This window comes from Drosophila mauritiana, unplaced genomic scaffold (genome assembly GCF_004382145.1).
Source record: "Drosophila mauritiana strain mau12 unplaced genomic scaffold, ASM438214v1 U_38, whole genome shotgun sequence".
NCBI lineage: Eukaryota > Metazoa > Arthropoda > Insecta > Diptera > Drosophilidae > Drosophila > Drosophila mauritiana.
In genome coordinates, this window is record NW_022881475.1 from 16,976 (window position 1) to 33,456 (window position 16,481).

The 16,481-nt window shown below is 39.6% G+C and overlaps 2 non-coding genes and 1 pseudogene across 2 annotated transcripts; all 3 read right to left on the minus strand.

Annotated features, from left to right (window-relative positions):
* Positions 1 to 761: 761 nt before the first annotated feature.
* LOC117149838 lies at positions 762 to 8,272 on the minus strand (annotated as a pseudogene).
* A 395-nt stretch (positions 8,273 to 8,667) lies between these two features.
* Positions 8,668 to 8,846, minus strand: LOC117149835. The gene has a single exon (XR_004460552.1). It is a non-coding gene; the product is annotated as a 5.8S ribosomal RNA (ribosomal RNA).
* Positions 8,847 to 9,532: 686 nt separating this feature from the next.
* Positions 9,533 to 11,527, minus strand: LOC117149837. The gene has a single exon (XR_004460554.1). It is a non-coding gene; the product is annotated as a small subunit ribosomal RNA (ribosomal RNA).
* Positions 11,528 to 16,481: the final 4,954 nt, after the last annotated feature.

The window sequence follows — 16,481 nt, forward strand, 5'->3', positions numbered from 1 at the left end:
AACTTGATACAATTCTTTAAAGTTTTTATATCAAAAATTATATGATAGGGACAATATCATATGCGTCACTAAATTGATGACGAGGTGTTTGGCAACTTGACACAATTCATTAAAGTCTTTATATTAATTATATGATAGAGACAATATCATATGCGTCACTAAATTGATGACGAGGTATTTGGCAACTTGATATAATTCTTTAAAGTCTTTATATCAAAAATTATATGATAGGGACAATATCATATGCGTCACTAAATTGATGACGAGGTGTTTGGCAACTTGACACAATTCATTAAAGTCTTTATATTAATTATATGATAGGGACAATATCATATGCGTCACTAAATTGATGACGAGGTATTTGGCAACTTGATACAATTCTTTAAAGTTTTTATATCAAAAATTATATGATAGGGACAATATCATATGCGTCACTAAATTGATGACGAGGTGTTTGGCAACTTGACACAATTCATTAAAGTCTTTATATTAATTATATGATAGGGACAATATCATATGCGTCACTAAATTGATGACGAGGTATTTGGCAACGTGATAGAATTCTTTAAAGTCTTTATATCAAAAATTATACGATAGGGACAATATCATATGCGTCACTAAATTGATGACGAGGTATTTGGCAACTTGATATAATTCTTTAAAGTCTTTATATCAAAAATTATATGATAGGGACAATATCATATGCGTCACTAAATTGATGACGAGGTGTTTGTTTGGCTACAGGAAAAATCATTTATTTATCGAATCATCAAGCAAAGGATAAGCTTCAGTGGATCGCAGTATGGCAGCTGCTCAACCACTTACAACACCTTGCCTGTTACAAAAGTCGTTTACAATTGATTCTAGGCTTTGTCATTGTATTAAATAATGCTTTTATATGTAACTAGCGCGGCATCAGGTGATCGAAGATCCTCCTAATTTACTATGTTACAAATTACATTGGCATCACATCCATTGTCGTTTATAAAATAAATTATAAACTTTAAATGGTTTAGAAGCCATACAATGCAAATTGCCCCTTATTTATCATTGCAGTCCAGCACGGATACGACCTTAGAGGCGTTCAGGCATAATCCAACGGACGTAGCGTCATACCACTGTTCGCTCGAACAAGTATTGTGCCATTGGTCCGTACCTGCGGTTCCTCTCGTACTACGCAGGAATGCTGTCGCAACAACGTTTTGTCATTAGTAGGGTAAAACTAACCTGTCTCACGACGGTCTAAACCCAGCTCACGTTCCCTTGCATGGGTGAACAATCCAACGCTTGGTGAATTTTGCTTCACAATGATAGGAAGAGCCGACATCGAAGGATCAAAAAGCGACGTCGCTATGAACGCTTGGCCGCCACAAGCCAGTTATCCCTATGGTAACTTTTCTGACACCTCTTGTTAAAAACTCTTTAAACCAAAAGGATCGATAGGCCGAGCTTTTGCTGTCCCTGTGTGTACTGAACACCGAGATCAAGTCAGCATTTGCCCTTTTGCTCTATGTGTGGTTTCTGTCCGCACTGAGCTGGCCTTGGGACACCTCCGTTATTATTTGAGAGATGTACCGCCCCAGTCAAACTCCCTACCTGGCAATGTCCTTGAATTGGATCATACCTGAGTAATTGGAGTTATACCAAATTTTCAAATCAAAAATACATAAATGCATCGTTTTATTAAAGAATTTGTTTGCGATTATATAACAAACTCGTGATACTTTGATCAAGAAGCTTGCATCAAAACCCAATACCATAAGATATAATAAATATATCCGTATAATGGCTAGGAAATGATACACGTTCCATTTAATCAAGTAAGTAAGGAAACAATAAGAGTAGTGGTATTTCATTGACGATACCAAACCGAGGTCTAATATCTCCCACTTATTCTACACCTCTTATGTCTCCTTACACTGCCAGATTAGAGTCAAGCTCAAAAGGGTCTTCTTTCCCCGCTAATTATTCCAAGCCCGTTCCCTTGGCTGTGGTTTCGCTAGATAGTAGATAGGGACAGTAGGAATCTCGTTAATCCATTCATGCGCGTCACTAATTAGATGACGAGGCATTTGGCTATTTTTTTTTTTTTTTTTTTTTGATCGCGGAGGTATGGAAATCTATCGAAAGATACTAGGTCTGTCAACACTTCAGTTTCCTAGCATGCACGATTCATTGCTGAACCGAAGTTCCGCAACGCCTACGTACTAAAACCATCCTCATAGCCATTTATATATTACCATTATTTGCGATGTTTATGCCTTTATTGATGTTATGCCAAGACAGCAAGCAAATGTTTTGAACCAAACGTTTTAGCTAAGTCCAATCTCGGGAAAACCCGCTCAGGTACATGAACTGTTTAAAACAACCGAGACTGCCTCTCATAACCTGGACGCTAATGATATGACTATCATATTTGCTGAGGAGACCCTTCGCTATCAATCTTTTAACGGATTGACCACTCCAGATCCCCCTCCAGTTCAGGGTGGCAGAATGGAATTCAATGTCACCTGCGGCTTCGAATCTGCGACGCAATTCAGTTCGTATGTCCGGTCTGTCGTATCTATTGATTTTGCGCTGGTGCGCATCATCCATAGAGTGTCCGTCTGTCACAATTTGTATGTCGATCACATCAATGTGATTTTGTCGTAGTGCCACCAGGTCCGGTTTATTAAGGCCGGATTCGCACTGCAGACTTGGTTCAACAATGACCGCGCAGCCTCTCTCCTCAAGTCCCCGCTTGATTCGATTTACTACGCAGTTGTGTCTAGCTACGCGCCTCCCATGCGATCGGTAACATTTTTGCATTATATGGTTTGTTGTTTCGGGAGCGTCACATCCTGCACGACACTGTCGTTCCAATTCGTGCCTTCCCCTTGTAGTACGAGACTTCGTGGGTAGGGCATTTATCCGCAGACGAATACCGTCTATATATTCCTTTCCTGTTAGTAAACGCGTGGGTTGATTAACCCACCCGTGTTGCGGTCCCCAATGGCCCGCTTCACGGAGTCCGCTGCCATCAACTGAGAGGTACAATTTGTTCGCCCAATATTTTTCTATTGCCGGACGCGATAACAATTCATGTTGTTCTGCAAATAATCTATCTCGGGCCCGTTGTTTTTCGGCTTCGAGGAAAGAGCTGGCTACCTCGTTTTGCGTGAGGTGAGGCCATTTAATATTACTCAAACGTCTTAGCCTTAACATTGGAGCTACCCATCTAAGTGATGGAATTCCGAGACCTCCACTTTTTGGGGGTGCGTGAATGAATGCTATCGGCACATCCAGCGGAAGATTTAGCCATCTTCGCACATAGTATCGTATTAGTTTGTCAGTTTTTCGTAGGACGCCTATCGCCACACTCCCAAGGGCTAACTTGTGATAGAGCTGTGGGATAAGGACAGTCCTTAGGGCGAACATCCTCTGTTGTGGTTTGAGGGGGGCCTTTGTCAATCTTTGTAGCTTTGGACCAATGTCCTCGGCCGGATTGCATCGAACCCTCCCAGTTGCAGTGAAGTTGATGCCTAAGTACTTCCACTCGTCCGTTCGCTTCAATGATGGAATCTCTCTTGAGCCTACGTAAAAGCTCTGTGCCTCTAGCACGGTACACTTCTGTTTCGGCTGGCCCTTAATGCCAACGGTAAAACATTTGTCGGCATTAAGTTTGAGGCCGACGAGAGATAGAAAATCCAACGTTCTGTCCAACAATACTTGAAGTCCCATTCGAGTTTCAGCAAATAGTACCAAATCATCTGCAAACGCGGCCGCGTTAGTAATGGCATTTCCGACTCTAGCACCAATTTCGCTGGGTAGGTTTCTAAGTAACCTGTCCATTACCAAGTTAAATAGAATAGGAGACAAAGGGTCACCCTGCTTCACTCCTCTAGCAGGGACGAATTCCTCTGAACTCCAACCGTCCCCATTGAGACTGGTACCGCCACCCTCGTACGTATTCTGTACGTAGTCAACGAAGCCCTTTGGCGCACCATAAGCACGTAAGGTGTCATATATAGATGCATGCGATAGAGAATCGAATGCCTTGCTTACATCTAAATTTGCGATGTAGCAAGATCTAAAGTGCTTATGGCTATGCCTCAAGACTAAGTCAACTATCGTCGCATTATCGGCACATCCGTCGGTAGGTAAGAAGCCCCGCTGGCGCGGGTCCCAATTGATTGATGAGTTCAACCGGGTTGCCAATATTGCATTTAGCTGTCTTACCAGGACTGAAGGCACCGATATTGGACGAAAGTCTTGCGGTCGCTTCGCCGTCACCGTCTTCGGGATGAAGACAGTTCTGGCCAGTCGGATAGAGTGTGGTAGATTGCCGCACCATAGAATTAGGTTCATTATTCGTAGCATAATACCTGACGGCACCTCCCTGGCTGTTTTTGGAGTTATCCCGTCAGGCCCCGGAGATGAAGATAATGAGATTCTTGATGCCCTAAGGTCATGCTCCGTAATAGCAGACCAAACCCTCTCAAGCGAGTGATCCATTTGTATCACTTCTCCACTGCAAGAGCTTGGGCTAGGCTGAGTCATTACTTCTCTCCAGTAGGGAACCATTACTTCTTGGCTTGGCATTACCGACTCATCAGTTCCATTTAGCAAGGACTTAATGCATCTTCCTTTATGCTTATCCCAGTTGCGCTGGGTGACAGCATACTGTTGCCTTCTGCTTTCTCTCCTATTTCGAGGTCTCCGAGGAGGTCTCGTCAGCGTGTGTCGTACACCCTGTGCCGGAAAAATTCCTAGGAGATATAGCGATAAGCATTGGAGAGTGGTTTCCTTTCCCTCGAGCTCTGCCCTGTCAATGATCGTTTGTAGCTCTTGGGCTCTCCATTTGGAATGGCATTCTACGGGGCTATACCCACGCAGTGTCCGCAAAATTTCCCTGTTCGACTGTTCGAAGGGAGTGATTGGAGTTGTTTCTGATGTTGTTACTTGGTGGTTTTGCTCACTTCTACTAGGGCGGCGCCTTATGGTTAGATTAGCAACTTCCGGGACGCGAGCTGATTGCCCTCTTATCTGCTCTATTTTCTCCTTATAATCGCCCCTCTGTCTTAGCTTTTTGATGGCTTCGACGCTGCGGTTTGCAAAATACACCGCTAGTTGCTTGTTTATGTGTTTATGTCCATTTGCTGTGAGCTCAACCTCCTTTCTCGCCATCATCCACTTCTCTTCCTCACTCCACCTTGCCTTTATCTCGACACGTCGACGTTCTTCATCAAGTTCGTCTGGGTGCCGAGATCGCATGTGAACACCGAGTCCTCTCTTGCTGTTAAAGGACCGGCCACATACTGTGCAGGGAACCCTAGATAGAGTAGCCGCTGCGTTTGGTTCATATTGGTCCTCCGGGAAGGTGTCCACGGAGGGTCGGGTCGTCATCAGATTGTGTAAATTCATCCGAGGCTCGTTATTTCTATTTGTAGTTCCAATATGAATAAATTTCCTCTGGGAACCAACCCATCGGAAAAGTTTGCCGCTCAAATTAGCTGCTAAACAAGTTTAGCATTACGGGACCACCACGAGGGTTTGAGTCGACTGAGTAAGGAGACTGTGAGTTACAGAGTAAATTCCCTTCGCACATATGATATGATACGAATTACAGAAAAATATCCTGCTCGCAATACCAGATCAAAGTCATAGTTACTCCGCCGTTGACCCGCGCTTACTTGAATTTCTTCACTTTGACATTCAGAGCACTGGGCAGAAATCACATTGTGTCAACACCCGCTAGGGCCATCACAATGCTTTGTTTTAATTAGACAGTCGGATTCCCCAAGTCCGTGCCAGTTCTGAATTGATTGTTAATTGATAATCGTTATAATTGATAAGAACTAATTGGTTTAACCCAAATAGTATTCTTAAAAATTTTAGCAAGAAAGTTCCACAATTGGCTACGTAACTAAACTATCCGGGGAACAAGTAACTAACATAAATGCTAGAAACTCTATTTACCCAGAACGAGCACATAAACCATGTTATTGTTTCCCAATCAAGCCCGACTATCTCAATCTTCAGAGCCAATCCTTATCCCGAAGTTACGGATCTAATTTGCCGACTTCCCTTACCTACATTATTCTATCGACTAGAGACTCTTCACCTTGGAGACCAGCTGCGGATATTGGTACGGCCTGTTGAGAAGTTTGCGTGTCCCCACCATAAATTTTCAAGGTCCGAGGAGAAAATATCGACACAACAGTATATGTCATGCTCTTCTAGCCCATCTACCATATCTCTCTGCGAAAGACTTCCATGGTAGTACGGCTATAAAACAGAAAAGAAAACTCTTCCGATATCTCTCGACGGCTTCTTTATGGTCGTTCCTGTTGCCAGGATGAGCACGAGGCCCATATTTAATAACAAACGGATACTCAACAGGTTACGGAATTGGAACCGTATTCCCTTTCGTTCAAAATTATTCAAGTGTATTATATTCGCTTTGTTTATATAGTTAGGCATTTTTGTTTTACTTGAAAATTTTCGGCTTTCGCCTTGAACTTAGGACCGACTAACTCGTGATCAACCACTGTTCACACGAAACCCTTCTCCACTTCAGTCCTCCAAGGTCTCATTCGATTATTTGCTACTACCACCAAGATCTGTACCAATGGCAGCTCCATGCAGGCTTACGCCAAACACTTCTACGCATACCATTGTACCTTCCTACTCACTAAAGTTTCAAAATTTATATCACAAGTAATATAAATCATCTACTTTAGCGGTAATGTATAGGTATACAACTTAAGCGCCATCCATTTTAAGGGCTAGTTGCTTCGGCAGGTGAGTTGTTACACACTCCTTAGCGGATTTCGACTTCCATGATCACCGTCCTGCTGTTTTAAGCAACCAACGCCTTTCATGGTATCTGCATGAGTTGTTAATTTGGGCACCGTAACATTACGTTTGGTTCATCCCACAGCGCCAGTTCTGCTTACCAAAAGTGGCCCACTGGGCACATTATATCATAACCTTGAACTTCATATCAAGAAAGTTAAGGTTCTTACCCATTTAAAGTTTGAGAATAGGTTAAGATCGTTTCGACCCTAAGGCCTCTAATCATTCGCTTTACCAGATAAGATTATTTTATATAATATTAAAATGCACCAGCTATCCTGAGGGAAACTTCGGAAGGAACCAGCTACTAGATGGTTCGATTGGTCTTTCGCCCCTATACTCAATTCTGACAATCGATTTGCACGTCAGAACTGTTTCGGTCTTCCATCAGGGTTTCCCCTGACTTCAACCTGATCAAGTATAGTTCACCATCTTTCGGGTCACAGCATATATGCTCAAGGTACGTTCCAGTTAGAGGCATAAATAATATAAATATACATTATACATAACTATATAGAACGCCCCGGGATTGTGTTAATTAGCTATAAATAGCTAAAAAACTAATCCCATTATTAGTCAAGTTAATTACGCTATTAGGTTTACATCCCAATAACTTGCACATATGTTAGACTCCTTGGTCCGTGTTTCAAGACGGGTCCCGAAGGTATCCTGAATCTTTCGCATTGTTAATCATACAAGAGCATATAATAAACACAAAAATCAATGATAATTATGCCATTATATAATTCCGAAAAATTAACGCTCTGTAATAATATAAATCTATCAGCACTTTATCAAATTAATAACATTTATTCTGTGTTAAAATGCAAGCAATTTAATTGGAATAAACTATAAGTTATATTTTATGATAAATTTGGGATATGCTAATAGATTACAATGTCCTTATATGGAAAAAATGCACATTATTCTTAATAATATTATTTAAATATTACAATTTTAATGATGAATTTTCCATAACGGATATTCAGGTTCATCGGGCTTAACCTCTAAGCAGTTTCACGTACTGTTTAACTCTCTATTCAGAGTTCTTTTCAACTTTCCCTCACGGTACTTGTTTACTATCGGTCTCATGGTTATATTTAGTTTTAGATGGAGTTTACCACCCACTTAGTGCTGCACTATCAAGCAACACGACTCTTTGGAAACATCATCTAGTAATCATTAACGTTATACGGGCCTGGCACCCTCTATGGGTAAATGGCCTCATTTAAGAAGGACTTAAATCATTAATTTCTCATACTAGAATATTGACGCTCCATACACTGCATCTCACATTTGCCATATAGACAAAGTGACTTAGTGCTGAACTGTTTTCTTTTCGCTCGCCGCTACTAAGAAAATCCTTGTTAGTTTCTTTTCCTCCCCTAATTAATATGCTTAAATTCAGGGGGTAGTCCCATATGAGTTGAGGTTGTATATATAACTATTTTTTGCCATAAATTCTTTATATATAAATGATAAAACAATCAATTAAATTCGTTATAAATAGTTCCAATAGTTCTTGTAAGCAAAGTTATTTTTTATCCATTTAACGAACCAACGAAGAATAATAACAAAACCAAGATTTTTCTTTTTCCGAATCATTAATAAGAGACAATTCTAGATGAAAAATATTTCAATTTTTTATGCTAGACATTTCTCAGTATTATTTGATTGAAAAAGAAAATATTTCTCTTCGTTTTTCACATTCAAATGTGAGATAATGTTTTTCATTTCTTTTTTAATATTATGAATAAAATCATTATTTAATCCAATAATATACCATATGCTTATAAAAAATTTATAAACAACTTAATTAGCATAGTCTTACAACCCTCAACCATATGTAGTCCAAGCAGCACTATAAAATTAATTAAAGTACATAACAGCATGGACTGCGATATGCGTTCAAAATGTCGATGTTCATGTGTCCTGCAGTTCACACGATGACGCACAGTTTGCTGCGTTCTTCATCGACCCATGAGCCGAGTGATCCACCGCTTAGAGTTTTATAATTCATTTTTATATAATATCAATATTGTTTTTATTGAAAGAAATTAAAAATACACCATTTTACTGGCATATATCAATTCCTTCAATAAATTTATTTTTATACCTAAAAATAAATGTTGCGATATGTCTTAGTTTCATATAAGCATTATGTATCATAAAAATCTGGTTATGGTTTGCTATTTTGGGTGACACATACTGCAAAATTTATATAAAACATTAACCTGATGGATGACAGGTACAAACATTGTATATTTTAGGTTGTTGCATTAGCCAACGTATGCTCATAACATAGATGAACAATACATATTCGCAACGCGTGTATATTATGGTCCATATACACACACACTTATTTTGAATACCACATTCAAAATTATTTTAATTTTAATTCGACTTCTACTTTCAAATTTTGTTCAGTTTCTTCGATTTCCATTTTCGAGAATTTGTTTTTATAGGAAACGCCATTGTTGTAGTAGGTACTGCCACAAATACGCACAACAACATTAATAATGTTAAAGTCTTTTTATGAGGTTGCCAAGCCCCACATATAAAATAAAAGCCATCTTCATTTTATTTTGACTTTAACTTTTGATTCCGTGGAATCATTTTGTAATATTTTTATTTTGGTAAATTGTATTTATTTGTATTATAACAAATGTTTATTAACGATAAGGATATTATACAATAATGATCCTTCCGCAGGTTCACCTACGGAAACCTTGTTACGACTTTTACTTCCTCTAAATAATCAAGTTCGGTCAACTTTTGCGAAACAACCGTAACACGCAAGGCGTCACAGTGATCACGTCCGGAGACCTCACTAAATAATTCAATCGGTAGTAGCGACGGGCGGTGTGTACAAAGGGCAGGGACGTAATCAATGCGAGTTAATGACTCACACTTACTGGGAATTCCAAGTTCATGTGAACAGTTTCAGTTCACAATCCCAAGCATGAAAGTGGTTCAGCGGTTTACCCGGACCTCTCGGTCTAGGAAATACACGTTGATACTTTCATTGTAGCGCGCGTGCAGCCCAGGACATCTAAGGGCATCACAGACCTGTTATTGCTCAATCTCATTATTGCTAGACGCAATTTGTCCATTTAAGAAGCTAGTGTCCTTATAATGGGACAAACCAACAGGTACGGCTCCACTTACATAAACACATTCAAACACAATAAACATTTTACTGCCACCATGAATGAAGGCTACATAAGCTTCAGCACCATAATCCTGAAGATATCTATTTAATATATTTGAGTCTCGTTCGTTATCGGAATTAACCAGACAAATCACTCCACGAACTAAGAACGGCCATGCACCACCACCCATAGATTCGAGAAAGAGCTATCAATCTGTCTTACACACTTATGTTCGGACCTGGTAAGTTTTCCCGTGTTGAGTCAAATTAAGCCGCAGGCTCCACTCCTGGTGGTGCCCTTCCGTCAATTCCTTTAAGTTTCAGCTTTGCAACCATACTTCCCCCGGAGCCCAAAAGCTTTGGTTTCCCGGGAAGCGACTGAGAGAGCCATAAAAGTAGCTACACCCAATTGCTAGCTGGCATCGTTTATGGTTAGAACTAGGGCGGTATCTGATCGCCTTCGAACCTCTAACTTTCGTTCTTGATTAATGAAAACATCTTTGGCAAATGCTTTCGCTTAAGTTAGTCTTACGACGGTCCAAGAATTTCACCTCTCGCGTCGTAATACTAATGCCCCCAAACTGCTTCTATTAATCATTACCTCTTGATCTGAAAACCAATGAAAGCAGAACAGAGGTCTTATTTCATTATCCCATGCACAGAATATTCAGGCATTTGAAGCCTGCTTTAAGCACTCTAATTTGTTCAAAGTAATAGTACCGGCCCACAATAACACTCGTTTAAGAGCACTAGTGCAGGTTTTTAAATAGGAGGAACATATGAAAAAATACAAGTATTTAATCACATATAAGAACTCCACCGGTAATACGCTTACATACATAAAGGTATAGTACTAACCACAATTGTAAGTTGTACTACCCGTATGAAGCACAAGTTCAACTACGAACGTTTTAACCGCAACAACTTTAATATACGCTATTGGAGCTGGAATTACCGCGGCTGCTGGCACCAGACTTGCCCTCCAATTGGTCCTTGTTAAAGGATTTAAAGTGTACTCATTCCAATTACAGGGCCTCGGATATGAGTCCTGTATTGTTATTTTTCGTCACTACCTCCCCGAGCTGGGAGTGGGTAATTTACGCGCCTGCTGCCTTCCTTAGATGTGGTAGCCGTTTCTCAGGCTCCCTCTCCGGAATCGAACCCTGATTCCCCGTTACCCGTTGCAACCATGGTAGTCCTAGATACTACCATCAAAAGTTGATAGGGCAGACATTTGAAAGATCTGTCGTCGGTACAAGACCATACGATCTGCATGTTATCTAGAGTTCAACCAATATAACGATCTTGCGATCGCTTGGTTTTAGCCTAATAAAAGCACATGTCCCATAAGGTTCATGTTTTAATTGCATGTATTAGCTCTAGAATTACCACAGTTATCCAAGTAACTGTTAACGATCTAAGGAACCATAACTGATATAATGAGCCTTTTGCGGTTTCACTTTTAATTCGTGTGTACTTAGACATGCATGGCTTAATCTTTGAGACAAGCATATAACTACTGGCAGGATCAACCAGAATAATGTTTTTCCTTCATATTCCATTCATATATTTTGAATCGAAATAAGCAATATAATAGATATATAGATATATAGATTTTTCACTTTATATAATTCCATGATTTTTATTATATTGAATAAAATTCAATATTTCGCCTTTGGGTAAAATTTTAAATATATAAGTAAAAAATCCATTCGATTACGGCCATTTTTATATAGCATTCGTAATCCATATTTTCATTTTTAATTTATACTTGTTTTACCAATATAACAAGAATTTCATCTAATTATTGTAATATATATATTTCTATAATTTTATCTTTTTATACATACATATTTCATTATAAAATATCATTTTATTTCCAACATACATAATTATTGTATCCACACATGTACAATTTTTGTTTAACCAATATAAATATTAAGTTAAATCATTTGCATTTTGAAGATAAATTTAAAATTTATCTCTTTTCATATATATCTCTGGTAATATATAACATAAAACCAAGCGCATATGATAATATTTCCACATTTAATATATAATTTTATATTTCTTTCATAAGAATCCATATTTGTATTATACCGTAACGATATAATAATCCAACTATACGGCAGGTAATAAATTAATATTTGCCTGCCTCCAAAAATTAACGATAATATATGGAAACGATTTGTTATTCTATATATAATAGAAACTTGACTTTTGTTTCAACGATATTATCTATAAAGCGTATATTCCTATTATCCGCGGAGCCAAGTCCCGTGTTCTATAGAACTGAGAAACAAATTTGTACGGATAATAATATACTTTATTGTATGTAACCAATATAAACATAATCCGAAATAAATATTTCGAATAATGCGGGAGGTCGGCAACCACTGCCTACCTATAGTAGTTTTTGAACCCGCTGTCCTCAAAGCGGGTATTTTCAATTCCGTTTGCCACCCAACATACGGGCTATTCTCTTATATATTAAGAGATTATAGGAACATTTCATTTTTTTTCCATTATTCATATATAATATGATTATTTTTTCCCTTATACATATAATAATTAATCATTTTCATATGTATATTATTTAATTTACTCATATTATTGCCAAAATCATATGAATACATAAGTTTTGAACAATATGAGAGGTCGGCAACCACTGCCTACCTATAGTAGTTTTTGAACCCTCTGTCGTAATTCCGGTCGTTTACACTACTATACCCTCTCACTATAATGGCTTTTCTCTATAATACTAAGAGAATGTGGGATATTTTCAGCATTTTTTCCCTTATACATATAATAATTAATCATTTTCATATGTATATTATTTAATTTACTCATATTATTGCCAAAATCATATGAATACATAAGTTTTGAACAATATGAGAGGTCGGCAACCACTGCCTACCTATAGTAGTTTTTGAACCCTCTGTCGTAATTCCGGTCGTTTACACTACTATACCCTCTCACTATAATGGCTTTTCTCTATAATACTAAGAGAATGTGGGAATATTTCAGCATTTTTTCCCCTATACATATAATAATTAATAATTTTCATATGTATATTATTTAATTTACTCATATAATTGCCAAAATCATATGAATACATAAGTTTTGAACAATATGAGAGGTCGGCAACCACTGCCTACCTATAGTAGTTTTTGAACCCTCTGTCGTAATTCCGGTCGTTTACACTACTATACCCTCTCACTATAATGGCTTTTCTCTATAATACTAAGAGAATGTGGGATATTTTCAGCATTTTTTCCCTTATACATATAATAATTAATAATTTTCATATGTATATTATTTAATTTACTCATATAATTGCCAAAATCATATAAATACATAAGTTTTGAACAATATCAGAGGTCAGCAACGGTCTTTCCTCTATAATACTAAGATAATATGGGAATATTTTCAGCATTTTTTCCCTTATACATTTATACATATAATAATTAATCATTTTCATATGTATATTATTTAATTTACTCATATTATTGCCAAAATCATATAAATACATAAGTTTTGAACAATATCAGAGGTCAGCAACGGTCTTTCCTCTATAATACTAAGATAATGTGGGAATATTTCATCATTTTTTCCTTTATACATTTATACATATAATATTTAATCATTTTATATGTATATTATTTAATTTACTCATATAATTGCCAAAATCATATAAATACATAAGTTTTGAACAATATCAGAGGTCGGCAACGGTCTTTCCTCTATAATACTAAGATAATATGGGAATATTTCAGCATTTTTTCCCTTATACATATAATAATTAATCATTTTCATATGTATATTATTTAATTTACTCGTATAATTGCCAAAATCCTATGAAGACATAAGAGAATACAATATGAGAGGTCGGCGCAACCATAATATAGTAGTTGATGACGAGGTGTTTGGCAACTTGATACAATTCATTAAAGTCTTTATATTAATTATATGATAGAGACAATATCATATGCGTCACTAAATTGATGACGAGGTATTGCAACTTGATATAATTCTTTAAAGTCTTTATATCAAAATTATATGATAGGGACAATATCATATGCGTCACTAAATTGATGACGAGGTGTTTGGCAACTTGACACAATTCATTAAAGTCTTTATATTAATTATATGATAGGACAATATCATATGCGTCACTAAATTGATGACGAGGTATTTGGCAACTTGATACAATTCTTTAAAGTTTTTATATCAAAAATTATATGATAGGGACAATATCATATGCGTCACTAAATTGATGACGAGGTGTTTGGCAACTTGACACAATTCATTAAAGTCTTTATATTAATTATATGATAGAGACAATATCATATGCGTCACTAAATTGATGACGAGGTATTTGGCAACTGATATAATTCTTTAAAGTCTTTATATCAAAATTATATGATAGGGACAATATCATATGCGTCACTAAATTGATCAGTCGCGATCGAACACTCGACGAGTGCAGACGTGCCTGCGGATCGACAGCAAATTGTTAGCAAATTGTTCACAGTTGTAAGTCCCGTTACTTGTGCCCAGCCACTTCGCGTCGCGTGATCTTGTCGCGCGTTTTGATTGGCCCAGCCAACGTACCTAACGGTAGTTCGCACTAACACCATCGCACACCCGAGTGTGCGTGTTATCAGCGCAAAAAACCCAGTGCTCGAAGCAGCGGTATAATTGCAAAGCAGCAGCCACGTGCTGCCTGGCTCACCGGCTTACGGTGCCCAGCTTCCCCCCCCCCCCCCCTCCTCACTCCTTATCAACTTTGGAGAAGATGGACTGGCAGGCCCCCCCGCGCACCCACAAGCTTGGAACAACACCACGCAAAAAGGCTCTGAGAACACGCAAGAGCAGCTCCAGCAGCGAGGGAAGCACCTCGCATACAGAGCCGGGCGAGATAAAGCGAAAACCGGCAAAGAAAGCACAGGGAGAGGAGCTGGAAGATAAGCCAAGCACTAGCGCAGCTCTGCGCAAGAAGCTCGCCAACAACGCCTTCGCTTTACTCTCGACCGAAGAAGACGAGTACGACCAAGAGAGCTCTGATGACGAACCCGGACCTAAAGACGATTCCAAGCCCAAGACCCCCGAGAAACCAAAGCCCACCCCGAAGACCATCAAGCCACCTCCGATTTTTATCCCCGATGTGACCAACATCTCGGCACTCGTCAAGATGATCACGACTCTTGTAGGCCCGAAGAACAATTTTACCTACAAGACCGTGAATGGCAACAACGTACGTGTCATGATGCCGGACAAAGAGTCCTATACAGCTCTGCGTCTCCAACTTGTGGCCCAAAACAAGAGGCATCGGACTTTCCAGCCGAAAGATGAACGTGCATACAAGGTTGTCATCAAAGGACTCCACCACTCCACCGATCGTGAGGAAATCATTGAAGACCTTCGCAGACAAGGGCACGCTGTTAGAGATCTGCACAATCCCATTGGCAGAAGAACTAAAGAACCGCTGGGAATATTCTTCGCCAACCTGGAGCCTTCCAGCAACAACAAAGACGTCTACCAAGTCAAGCGGATCTGCAGGTCGGTAGTAACCATTGAACCGCCGCAGAAGTTCAACGACGTGCCTCAATGCTTCAGGTGCCAAGGATTCGGTCATACACAGCGTTACTGCTTCCTGGAATACCGATGTGTAAAGTGTGGAGGCCCTCACGAATCGAGGGCATGTGAGAAGAGGGAGGACGACAAAGCGTGCTGCTTCCACTGCCAGGCGGACCATCCTGCGTCTTTCAAGGGATGCCCTGCATACAAAAGGGCCAAAGCACTCGCTGCTCCGAAAACAAGGCCCGTCGCTAATGCTAACAAGGCGCCGCCCGTGGCATCACCAAACGTCACCTCTGGCAGGAGCTACCGAGACGCCCTCAACGGAGTGCACGCAGCACCGCAGAATCCCACAACCCCAGTCCAAACCCAAACAGAAACCCCACACTCCGGTCAGATAGAAGCGATGTTCGCTCGCATGGAAGGAATGATGGAAAGGATGATGGAGCGCATGTTCACCCAGATGACACAGCTGGTGGCCACCATTCTCACAGCAAGTCATGCAACTAAAGCTCCACCTAGTCGTCTGGAATGCGAACGGCCTGCAGAACAGCAAGGCCATAGTCGAGCACCATCTGAAGACCCACCAGATCGATATCCTACTCGTAGCCGAAACCCACTTCTCCCCCAGATCCCACTTTAATATCAGCGGATATGACCTCATCCATGCAGACCATCCTTCTGGCAGAGCACGCGGTGGAGCAGCCATCCTCATCAGGAGCGGTATTCAATACCTAGAGCTGCCCGCGTTTCAGCAAGACTGGGCACAATGTCCTGTCATCAGGATTGTCAGCCCGCAAGGAGATTTAGACATTGGAGCGGTCTACTTTCCCCCCAGATACCGCATAACAGCATCTCACCTCAGTGAGTTCTTCGAGCATTTTGGGCCCCGCTTCATAGCAGCTGGAGATTA